This window comes from Alosa alosa, chromosome 19 (genome assembly GCF_017589495.1).
Source record: "Alosa alosa isolate M-15738 ecotype Scorff River chromosome 19, AALO_Geno_1.1, whole genome shotgun sequence".
NCBI classification, from domain to species: Eukaryota; Metazoa; Chordata; class Actinopteri; order Clupeiformes; family Clupeidae; genus Alosa; species Alosa alosa.
In genome coordinates, this window is record NC_063207.1 from 22,914,418 (window position 1) to 22,927,538 (window position 13,121).

General features: G+C 40.6%; 1 long non-coding RNA gene across 1 annotated transcript; it reads left to right on the forward strand.

Moving 5' to 3' along the window:
- Window positions 1–10,551: 10,551 nt before the first annotated feature.
- Window positions 10,552–11,293, forward strand: LOC125312381. The gene is made up of 3 exons (XR_007196608.1): window positions 10,552–10,596; window positions 10,683–10,798; window positions 10,882–11,293. It is a non-coding gene; the product is annotated as an uncharacterized LOC125312381 (long non-coding RNA).
- The last annotated feature ends 1,828 nt before the right edge of the window (window positions 11,294–13,121 follow it).

Consider the following 13,121-nt stretch of genomic DNA (forward strand, 5'->3'; position numbering starts at 1 on the left):
TGCAGCATATGGAGGTTGTGAGGCTAACAAAAGAATGCAGGAGGTACAGCGAATTAAAGTAGTCCAAGGGGTTTCCTATGCAGAGGCAACTAAGAAAGTCCCAAGAGGTGTAGGTGTACCGGTAGAAACAATAAAGGATGGGACTAAAGATGTAAAGGAATGTGTAAAGTGTGATCAACTAAAAGAAGATCGTTGATTGTGAGTAAAGGTGATTTTGTGCTCTTCATGGCTGAGATAATCAATTGCTCAGCACAGACCACTAGTAGAACTGAAAGAATTAAAATATTTGTAAAGTCAGCTGAAAAATACCTGGATGCAAAGGAATGCCTTGGGAAAGAGTAAGAGATATTCTTAATGATGAAACACAACAATCACAGTCATGGAGTGGGGCCTGTATAATGGTTTTAATTATACTTCAGTGGAATGCTAGGAGTTTAATTGCAAACGGCCAAGAATTCAAAAAAAATATGTTGAAAATTTACAAGAGAAACCTAATATTATTTGTATACAAGAAACCTGGCTAGTGCCTAGGTTGGATTTTGTAATAAAGGGGTATGACTCTATAAGAAGGGATAGGGAAATAGGTAAAGGAGGAGGAGTTGTAATTTTTATACAAAGGGGACTTCAGTATAGAGAGGTAAAGAGGGGGAATGACTTGGAATACATTGCTACAGAAGTATGGACAAATGAAGATAATGTGACAATTATAAACTTTTATAACCCATGTAGACAAGTGGAGATAAGGCAACTGGAGGATATTTGGAAGGATTTGACAGGGAGAATTATCTGGTGTGGGGATTTTAATGCACATAGTACATTATGGGGAGAGAGGGATGATGGGAATGGAAATGTAGTCGAAGAATTTATGGAAGAGAAAGAGTTAGTATGTTTGAATGATGGATCTGGGACTAGAATAGATGTGGCAAGGGGTACAGAGTCAGCAATAGATCTAACTATTGTCACAAAAACCATTGCAGATAGATGTGACTGGGAGGTAGTTAGGGAAAGCACAGTAGGAAGTGATCATTATCCTATTAGAATTCAGATAGGAGTGGAATTAAGAAATGAACATGACATAAGAGAAGAGAGATGGATTTTAGGAAAAGCAGATTGGGGTAAGTATAGAGAAGTAAGTGATGAATTGTTACTATCTATTGATAAAAATCAGGATATTGAGAAATTGAAAAAGCAGAGGTTATGGCTAAAACATTAGCCAAGGTGCACAGCTCAGGGAATTTAAATCAAGAAGAAAAAAGAGGTAGAGAAGTTACAATTGAAAAATATTGCAATGTGTTTGACATTGAGGATAGCGAAGAAGGGGTATTGGATGTGTTATTTACGAAATCTGAACTCAATAAGGCATTAAGTAAATTAGGTAAGTCATCTCCAGGGATGGATAAAATCTGCTATTCCATGTTGGAGAACTTAAGTGATAAGGGGAAGGAAGTTTTGTTAAGTCTATATAATAAAGTATGGATAGATGGCTGTATTCCTAGAACATGGAAGGAGTCTATAATTATTCCTATTAGGAAACCTGGGAAAGATCCTAAAATAGCAATTAACTATAGACCTATTGCATTAACATCCCAGATGGGAAAAACTATGGAAAAGGATGATTAATGACAGGCTTACATATTGGGTTGAAACGAAGGATTAATGAGTCATTATCAAAGTGGATTCAGGAAAGGTAGAGGCACCATGGATCCCGTTGTATGCCTTGAAGATACAATAAGGAAGGCTCAAGTGAACAAAGAAAATGTAGTGGCAGTGTTTTTTGACATTGAGAAGGCATATGATATGTTGTGGAAAGAAGGTATACTGATAAAGGTTAAAATATTGGGAATAAAGGGACGGATGTTCCAATGGATTAAAGGGTTTTTGTCTAATAGAACAATTCAAATTAAAATAAATGGAGAATTAAGTGAGCAATACAGTGTGAAAAATGGTGTCCCACAAGGAAGTATTGTTAGTCCACTATTATTTTCAATAATGATAGATGATATTTTTAAAGACATACAAAATTCAGTTGGGGTGGCATTGTTTGCAGATGATGGAGCAATGTGGAAAAAAGGAAGAAATATAGATTTTGTGGTGGGTAAGATGCAACAGGCAGTGAACAGAGTCCAAGAATGGGCCCTTCAATGGGGGTTTAGGATCTCAATAGATAAAACAAAGACTTTATTCTTCTCTAGGAAGAAAATAAATGAAGATGTTAAAATCAAATTATCTGGGGCAGATTTAGAAAGAGTGGAATTCTTCAAATATTTAGGAATGTGGTTTGACAAACGATTAACTTGGACAATGCATATACAAAAAAATATTGAGAAATGCAAGAAAGTGTTGAATGTGATGAGGTGTCTGCGTGGAGTTGAATGGGGAGCAAGTAGACCTGCTTTAAAAAAGCCATTTATACAGGGCTGATGAGATCTGTATTTGACTATGGGTGTGTAGTGTATGGGTCTGCTGCTAAAAAACATCACTTAAGAAACTAGATGTAATTCAGAACCAAGGTTTGAAGCTATGCTGTGGGGCAATTAAGACCACGCCAGTGGCAGCAGTCCAGGTAGAGATGGGAGAGATGCCTCTCTATCTTAGAAGAGACCAGCTGTCTCTTGTGTATTGGACAAATCTAAGGGGTCATAGTGAAAAACACATGAGTCAATCAGTCTTATGGCAGTGTCAAGAGAGAGAGAGTTACCTTATTAAAAGTTTTGGTTGGACAATAAAACAAAAGGTAATAAATATGGGAATCAGTGCTCTTGAAATAAGCCCTACAGTGTTATATCCTGTTCTTCCTCCTTGGCTGATGTCAGAGGTTCCAGTAGACTTGGGCTTATTAGAGGAAAAGAAGGATGTTGAAGTGGATCATTACAGGGTCCAGAGTTACATTGCGAGCAAATATAAAGAAGCAGTCATTTTATATACTGATGCATCTAAGCAGACTGATAAGAAAATGGGAGTTGCTTATGTTATCCCTCAATTAAACATTGAATCTGGAAAGAGAATCAATGATGATTTAGCTGTATACACAGCAGAAATTATAGGAATATGGATGGCCTTATTGTGGGTAGAGAGCAATAGACCCAAGCAAGCTGTGATTAAGGCCAGACTCTAGCTCAGCTTTAATAAGCCTTAAACGTTGTCACTCTGAGTCTAGACAGGACATAGTATATGAAGTAATGCAATTAGCCAACAATCTGCTTAAGTCTGGTATTAGTACTACATTTATATGGGTACCAGCTCATATAGGGTGTAGGAGGTAATGAATTAGCAGATAAATGTGCAAAGAAAGCAGCAGGGAAGTCTGATATAGAGTTGAATATTAAATACAGCAAAGCTGAAGTCAAAAGTATAATCAAAGCTAAAATAAATGAAAAATGGCAATTTGTATGGGATAACCAACAGTCTGGAAGACACCTGCATAGTATTCAAGGAAAGGTGGGGAGGAGCAGGAATACATGCAGAAGCAAGCAAGAAGAAGATGTGGTGTCCAGAATGAGGCTAGGACATACAGGATTAAACAGAACATTAGTTACCATGAAAAGCATGTTGATGGAATGTGTGAATATTGTAATAGTCAAGAGACCATAGAGCATGTAATTATGTTTTGTCCTGAGTACCATCAAGCCAGACAAAGATTTATCTCACAACTTGGTGAAATCCAGATGACATTAAATTTGAATGATATACTGCAAAGAGAATCAGGTGAAATTTGTTTTTCCTTTTTGTTTTCTTTTTTGAAGGTAACTGGGTTATTTAAAAGAATTTAGGAAAGTGTAGGATGACCATTTGATCCACACTCCAGTCCAGATGGTGGCGGTAATGCACCAAAAAGCTGGTTGCCAACCGCCATATAAAAAAGAAGAAGAAGAAGAAGAAGGACGTATCCCTCTGGTGCCGAAAACAGAAAGAAGAAAATGGCAGAGGAGGAGAAAAACGAGCAAGATACAGGTATGTTTGCATGATTATTTACAGTATGTTTTGTGCTTGAGGTAGCTAGCTAGCTGTCATGATCTAAAATAAGCCATCACCAGAGCTAAATCCCCGCCATCAACAGAGAAATGTCTCCCATTAATATACATTTATCTAGGTGTATTTCAGATGTCAAGGATATTGGGATTGTTTTGGATGTTCAATCAAGCATGTTCCCTAGCCAAAGGTGGGCTTATGTTGTAAATTGAAGTTAGCTAACTGACTGAAGTGGACATTAGCACTACAGTAGCTACATGAAAACGTAGCTGAAGGCAAATTTACCACAGAGGGATTGTTTCTGATTTCGCACTTGAAAGTGTTGATAGTTTATTACTGTTCTATAATATGTGACATAGTGGTAAGTCTGATAGCAACAGCAGGCTAAGCCCAGGCTCCCAGTCCCAACCCCAACCCACTGACTAGCGACTCTGGGCATCGGGTAACGTTCCAGCTTCATAGGCAAAGATGGAACAGCACGCGCTCTCTGCCTCGATCTTTGGAGAAAGATGGTAGTGTTTTGAGAAAATATACCATGTTGGGTGGGGAGACTTCTGTGATGAAAATAGACTTTTTGATTAAGATAGTGGCAAGTGATGTAGCGGTGCTACCCTAATATTTAGGCTGCAGTAGATCACCATGTTAAGCTGCTCACTATACTGCAATTATGCCTCATTTGCCAATATAATATGAATTGTTAGATGTGGAATTGCTTGTTGATGAGTGTAAGTAATGATAGCAAAATAAACTCATTCTGCTCGATCAACTATGCACTTATGCAATATTTTTATTTTTTTCAGGGACACTGTTAAAATACTTTCTATATAAAGTATATATACTCCTTTTAATCTTAGAGGGTACTAAAATCACAGATTTATTTGAAACATTCATATTCAAAGTGAAGCACTAAGGGTGGTTTACTGAAGTTGAATTGACAAATAACAAAATACAACTGTATTTATATTTGTTGTAAACAAGTACATCAGTTTAATGACTTGTTTTTCAACAAATTTGCAGAACAAATCTGCAAATGTGCATTAAATGAGCAATCTTCAACTACAAAATAAAACCAAAATAGACAAACATTAATAATCAAAAATAAAATGTCCCAAAAAAAAAATAGATATATTTATTCCTACTTCGCTCCTGGCTTTCAGGCATCTGCAACTCTGCAGTGGACAAACCTGCAATTATTAAATAAATACATAAATAAATAAATAAAACTATGTTAAATGTGTCATGTCATATTAACAGGCTATGTAACCATTTGCCATCAACAAAACCTCACCTTCTGTGTCATCAGCCATGGAGGTAGACACTTGATGAGGTAGAGGTAGAGATGTGCTCCAAAGTACTTCAACAGTGTAAAGTGCATATTTGATCGAGCAGAATGAGTTTATTTTGCCATCATTACTTACACTCATCAACAAGCAATTCCACATGTAACAATTCATATTCTATTGGCAAATGAGGCATAATCAAAAGTATAATTGCAGTATGGTCTGGTGAACGCTTAACATGGTGATCTACTGCAGCCTAAATATTAGGGTAGCACCGCTACATCACTCGCCGCTGTCTTAATCAAATTTAAGTCTATTTTCATCACAGAAGTCTCCCCACCCAACATGGTATATTTTCTCAAACACTACCATCTCTCTCCAAAGATCTTAGAGCAGAGCGCACGTAGGCTACTGTTCCATCTTTGCCTATGAAGCTGGAACGTTACCGATGCCCAGAGTTGCGCTAGTCAATGGGTTGGGGTTGGGACTGGGAGCCTGGGCTTAGCCTGCTGTTGCTATCAGACTTACCACTATGTTACATATTATTGAACAATAATAAACTATCAACACTTTCAGGTGCTTAAATCAGAAACAATCCCCTCTGTGGTAAATTTGCCTTCAGCTACTGCCATGTAGCTACTCTAGTGCTAATGTCCACTTCAGTCAGCTAGCTAACTTTAATTTACAACATAAGCCCACCTACAGTAGAGCTAGGGTACATGCTTGATTGAACATCCAAAACAATCCCAATATCCTTGACATCTGAAACACACCTAGATAAATATATATTAATGGGAGACATTTCGCTGTTGATGGCAGGGATTTAGTTCTGGTGATGGCTTATATTCGATCATGACAGCTAGCTAGCTACCTCAAGCACAAAACATACTGTAAATAATCATGCAAACATACCTGTATCTTGCTCGTTTTTCTCCTCTGTCATTTTCTTCTTTTCTGTTTTCGCACCAGAGGGATACGCCCTTTTTTTTTGTGACTTGTCTTAACATCTCACCGTCTCTTCCGATTTTTGAACTTGATGCAGTGTCTGCACGAATTGTCTATGAACCCGAGGTGTCTAGTTTATGCGCGTGACTCAAAGGCTGGCAGACACAGTAGAGGTAGGCAGGCACATTGATCATGAAATCAGAGTTTTCTTGTTTTGAATTATTAATTGTTTCATTTATTCATTCATTGATGTCACTTGTTTACGTTATTTACTATGTAAAAAAAAAGAAAAAGAAACTCGATTGGGGGCCCCCTGGTGGCCAGGGGGCCCCAAGCAGCCGCTTAGTTCGCTTATGCCTCGGGCCGGCCCTGATAACAACTATATTAATACATTGGTTTACCAAGCACATGGGGCCAGAAGTCTAAAGCGGAGCCCCAAAACATTTTTGGCATGTGAGCAAGGATGGATTACTGAATGAGCCTACCGAGTCCTTATGCATCTGTGTCCAGGGGGACAGTAGTTCATAATCAGTCACTGTATTAATACATAACCTAACTGTATTAATTGGGGGCCAAGCAGCGAAGCTGCAGGGCAACCCATAGTGATTCTATGTTTTCTTCCCTATTATTATTACGCTTCCGCCATTGAAGTCTATGGCAGCCTATAGAACCAACTGGTGAAAAGTTGTGAAATTTGGTACACTGATTGGGGACAGGCCAATAATTATTTGCACCAATTTTCATGCCGGCACCTCCAGCACTCTAGCGCCACCAACAGGCCAAAGTTGGATGTGTGTTCACGCACGTAACTTTTGACCTGTTGATCCGATTTTGAAAAATGAGGTACCGTTGGAATCCTTGGACCAAGCCGAGTTCAACGCACCCTATGATGTCATTTTCCGCCATTTTGGATTTCATCAAAATCACTTAAAACGTATCAGAGGTCACACATTTTGTCCGATCGACACCAAACTTCATAGATATCATCTATAGACCATGCCTCATTAATGCATTGCTTTTTGTCTTCGGAACTAAAACCGTTCGTGCGTAACAGCCAATCGAAATTTGCGGCGAAGCTGGCAAACAGGAAGTGAGCTCATATCTCAGCAACCCATTCATCTATCATAACCAAACTTAGTCCATGGACTCAGGACCCAATCAGGGGGACGCTCAAGAAATCTGGTGACCTTTGACCTCTAGGGGGCGCTGTAATTAAGAAACATGCCTTTTGGCCTGTAGCAGCAGTTGTGCTTAGAATTAAAACGCACTAGTGGTGTCTGGTACTACTGTTGATGGTCCTTAGGCCGACCCAGGCCAACTTGTGATGTCATCGTAATTGATTCGGCCGCCATATTGGATTTAATCAAAAACATGAACAAGTTTTCACAGTTCACAAATTTCATCTGATTTTCACCAAAATTGGCACAGACCATCCTCAGACCATGCCTTATCACTGCCTAATTTTCTGGAATTATTGACAGAAGCATTGGCCCTTGAACGGGCAATCGAAATTTGCGTGAAGCCGCCAAACAGAAAGTGAGCTCATATCTCAGCAACGCTTTCATGTATCAAAACCAAACGTAGTACATGCACCTTTGAGCCCATCGGGAGGACACTCAAGAAATCTGGTGACCTTTGACCTCTAGGGGGCTCTGTAATTGACAAAAATGCATTTTGGCCAGTAGTTGCTAATGTGCATTATTCTGCAATGGAAGTCAATGGCAGCCCATAGAACCGTCTGGTAATAAGTTATACAATTCTGCACACTGATTGGGGACAGCCCAATAATTCATTTCACCAAGTTTCATGCCGGCACCTCAAACGCTGTAGCGCCACCAACAGGCCAAAGTTGGACGTTGGAAAGTTTTTTATGCAGCCCTTGCCACTTAATCTACTAAACCCCTCTTCTACTGCACTTTTACCCCCATTAATGCACAAATAGGCTGACACCAGACATAATTTCACTGCATTTCTTACTTCCAGTAACTATATGCATGTGACAATAAACTTCCTTGTATCCTTGTATCCTTGACGTGTGTTCACAGACGTAACTTTTGACCCGTTGACCCGAATGTCAAAATGAGATCATTGGAATCCTTGGGCCAAACTGAGTTCAACACACCCAATGACGTTAGTTTTTGACCACTATGTTTAAAGCACAGCAAGTGTGATCATATCTCAGTCAATCTTTTATTTTTGATGAGAAACTGATGACAGCAAGTTCCATCCAGTTCATTCTAATGCGTGCGTGCAAGAGTGGGGCGGGTGGGATGGGCAGGGGCGGTTGTGGCGGTGGGCTGGCTGGGGGAGGGGGCGGCGACACTCAGCCCTGGTTCAGCTCCACAAAATCAGTTATGTTTTGATGTAAAACTTGACCTTGTAACTCAGCCAATCTTGAGTTGTTTGGCATGGAACTTGCTGTGACTGCTTAAGGCTATATGTCTGATGCAACGGCATTGACTCACATGGCAAATCTGGCCTGCTGAACTACCTGCTTGGCCCCCTCATTGCTGCTTGCAGCTATATTTTATAATATGACATTATAGTGTGAAGTTGTCAATTATCGCCAAGCACAGGTGACTCTGCGTTGTGGGAGGGGGCCCCCAAATCAAATTCTGCTCAAATTCTGCCCCCAAAAGGCTCGGGCCGGCACTGCTACTCATTGCCGTCATCGTGAAGTGCTGTATCTCGCGGTTGGAAATACCATGCACTATGCCGTTTAGTAGCCTATATAGCTAGAATAATACATGTATCCAATGATATGTTTCTATACAAAATGCTATTTCACTCTGTTTTACGTGGGTAAGGCCACCGCACATTAAAATAACTGCCCTTCATGAACCAGGCCGCCACTTCCATAGGTTAACTAATTCTCTAAAACTGCTTTTCCATGTCTCACCTGTAATAAAACATAGGAGGCTATAAACACAGGTATAGCCTAAGCATATTTACTATTTTGATCCCGTGAGGGAATATGTGTGCATGTATACTTTATTTATGCACTGTGTGTGCATGTACGCATGTAGGCTACTAGTACATGGGGTGGTCGGGAGGAGGACAGCTTCGGGTTCCTAGACATTCAGCAATAGGCTGTTTTGCATCCATTACAAACAAGCAATGTGAAATTCTAGGATTGGGGAGAGAGCCTAGTATGCCTAGTCTAGTGCATAAGCATGAAGTTGAACCTTTAGATGAAAAACACTTTAATAATAGGCCTACAATAAATAAAAAAAAAAAACGCTTAATGACGCTTTTAGGCTACTTTTGACCATCGTGATTTATCGCCTGTAACCCGTGATAAGGACCTACAGGAAAGTATTTGGCTGAGCAACGGAGGTTAATGTTTTATGTTTTGTTCACATGATATAGGCCTATGTCTAATCATTGTTGCAGTCGAAGAAAACTGGAATGTTTAATTCGTCCTCCCTTTCAATCGCCCCGAAGGGTCCTTTCTCTCCAAACTAACTTTATTCTCAAAATGTTGAGTTTAATGTCGACACGCCGACATTCAAAGTGACATGATATTTCAACTTTATTCTCGAAATGTCGAAGTTTAATGTCGACATGGCGACTTTAAAGTCGATACATTGAGATTAAAGTCGACATTACATTTCAACTTTATTCTCGGAAAATGTCGAAGTTTAATGTCGACATGGCGAGTTTAATCTCGTCATGGCAAAAATATTTCTTCCTTCATGTGTGGCCCTAATACTCCGTCGTACAAAACAGTGATCAAATATTAGCCTACATGGCAGTGAGTTTTGTTTTCAAATGTTTTCATGCATGTCTAGATTATGGGTGAGGAATGTTTAGGAGACAGACTATCGTAAATCCTCAAATCCTTATGGCGGGAGTCTTTTATTTAGGCTGGCAAAGCATAGCACCTTTATTTGGGGCATGGCTTGTACTGTTTGATATTGCTAAATATCGGGACTGATGACCACTGAAATCTGTGGGTATTTGACGGTTCATGTCGGGATTTCCATCCGCTTATTAAGTAGATAAGGCATCCGCTTCATTTGGGACATGTGTTGTGTTGAAATGGAAACCTTATTCCGCATAGCCAAAGATGTCTATTTATAGCCTAAATTTAGTTATTTGTTTAATTCTGCATGATTTACTTTTTTTATAAAATTCGTAGGCTGATGCCTGGCAGCAACAATTGTGTTTAAATGTAGGTTACTGCTTCAGCCTCTGGCAAGCTCAGAAGGGGGCGGCATGCAACTGGTAGCTTGTGAGTGTAGCAGGATTAAGGGGTGGAGCGCCCCATAATCACTCCCTAATTGGTTAGCCAATAAGTTTACCTGGCTACCATATAAAATGGTAGGTAGCGTTTGCCCAGGTGGACACCTGGAAACCTGCCTCTGTCACTTCCCAACGCACGCCTTCCTGCCGTCCGCCGGTATGAGATCTCTGTGTTTTTCTCCCTCTTGCGCTACCGTTGTTACTTGTTTCGAGAGGTTAATATCTGCAATCCTGGTTTTATAGCACCATCCATGCTTGCCTCACTGGCCTCCATGCTGTCTTGGTGCATGGCTTGTTCCACCACGGTGCACTTTCAGGAACATACACCCTGCCTCAAGTGATGAGTCGCTGCTACACCGGTATGTAGGCCTAGCCTATTGAGGCATTTAACTTGTTTCTCATGTTTGTCCGGTTTTAATTTTATTTTTGTCGTGTATTGTAGGTGTTGTGGGCCTAAGTCATCTGGACGTGCATGGTGCTCACTGCTGCTTTGCTGAGTTTTGGTCCGTGTATTATCCGTTGTCAAGACATTGTTTCCTGCTTCACCGTTCGCGTGCTGTGGCACCGAAGCTAGCGGCAGTGGTGGGCGCAGACACCTGCTTTTAGTGTTGGTCTGGCGTGATCGTGAATGAATGTACGGTCATACACATGCAATTAATGTGTATGACCATAACCATGTGTTAATGTGTGTGCATTGTTATTTGTGTCTTGTGGTGGTTGCTGTTGGTTTATGATTTTGGCACTGGTAGGAGGCCACCTCTGTTGCTGCAGATAACCTGAGATTGTGGTACCCTACCACTGTTATGTGTGTTTGTGTTTACCATTTATTATTTTGTTTCCAGGAGCTGAGCCCAAGGGGAGGGTAGAAGTACCCCTGAGGTGGTGGTGTCCCATACCTGTGTGCTGTGTTCACGTGTGCTCGTTGCAGTGGATCTTTCTTGCTGTGTGTGTGTGTGTGTGTGTGTGTGTGTGTGTGTGTGTGCACGTTAAGTGGTTGGCTTCCTGGGATTCCCCCCGGCCTATGGTGATCTGCCTCCCCCAGTAAGCCTCAGCCCTGGTATCCTTCTATCTGTTAGTCGTTTTGTAGTAACTATTTGTTAAATATACTTATGGATGGAACCACGTCTCTTGCATTCTGAGTAGACGAACTTGTGTGCCATTACTTAATCTTGTTACAATTGAATCAATACTTCTCTGGGTGAAATTCCCAGAGTGGTGCAGTCAAGCTATCTAAAATACCGCTCTTGCCACATGAGCAACGTGTTGGAGACTCGTGGTATAAGACAATGACTTTTCATTGGCAATATTAAACCAACCAACAATATTAAGAAGAGCTCTTATGAATTATGAAAAAAATATATAAAATTATTACTGGCCTTTATTTGTCTGAATCTGAGGCCCGGCTATAAATAGAATCCTGGCCATAATTTGATTTAGGTGCACTGTGCTTCAGGCATAGCGCTACCACTAATCTCTGACTGAAAGTGCACAGAACTTGTGCATTTGAGAGCGCTCTGTCGCGCTAGACAGTAATGTTTCATGTAGGGTTCATGTCAGTTAATATGAATTAACATTTAAAAACATGTTCAATTATATATTTTTTTCATATATGAGTCGCACCTGAATATAAGTCGCAGGGCCAGCCAAACTATGAAAAAAAAGTGCGACTTAATAGTCTGGAAAATACGGTATATTGTGGATGAAGCAGTTAACTTCCAAGGCAGTGAACTGCGCTCTCGATTTACGGTCATCTACACACCCAAGCAGGACCTGATGATCCTAAAGGTGTCCCAGATAGAGCAAAGCGACTCTGCGCAGTACTACTGCGCTACAGGGCACCTTACTGCAGAGCCCTCAAACGCTGCACAAAAACTAGACGAAGGGAGTGGGAGTGGCGTTTTTAGAGATGAGTGTGTATGTATTGTATGTGTGTGAGAGAGGGAAAGAGAGAGCTGAGCAGCAGATCAACACACCAATATCAGACATCGAAGACAACTGCAAGAGATGCATAACACATGTTTTGGTATTTCTATGTATTTACACAATGCAGTCATAACTCTTCTACTGTTGACAAGTAAGTCCTTTTTGTAATAGTAGATTGAATAAAAATGATAAGGAGTGTCACACAAATAACATGTTTTAAAATCAACCTTGGATAAATCAACCTGTTCATTTTCATTTGAAGGTACATCTCAAGGTACATCTCAAAAAATAAGTATCATTCAGGAACCTCTGGCTTTACTGTCACAGAAAGGATCCCCAAATGCAACACTTCGATGTGACCACAATGATTCAGAATACTACAGATTAGCATGGTATAAACAGGAGGGAAGCAGCCCGATATTACACATGCTGGCATTCTCTCCTGGAGCAACCATAGCGGAAATTGAGCCTCCGTTTGACAAAGCTAAATATGAAGTAACCCGTGAATTTGTGAAGACCTCTACTTTGGTGATTAAGAACCTGGAGGCTGCAGACGCAGCTGTGTACTACTGTGCCCCCAGTTCAACACACTGACTCACGTGAGCACCCCAGCTGAACAACAACCTCCAGCTGAAGTGCAGTGCCAGGCGGAGGGCTGATGGTGGGGCTGGGGGTGGGAGTGTGCCAGCAAGGAGCACATTAGACATAAGACATTATGCTTCTAACCTCTGCTCAGTCAGAACAGGTTTTGTACACAGT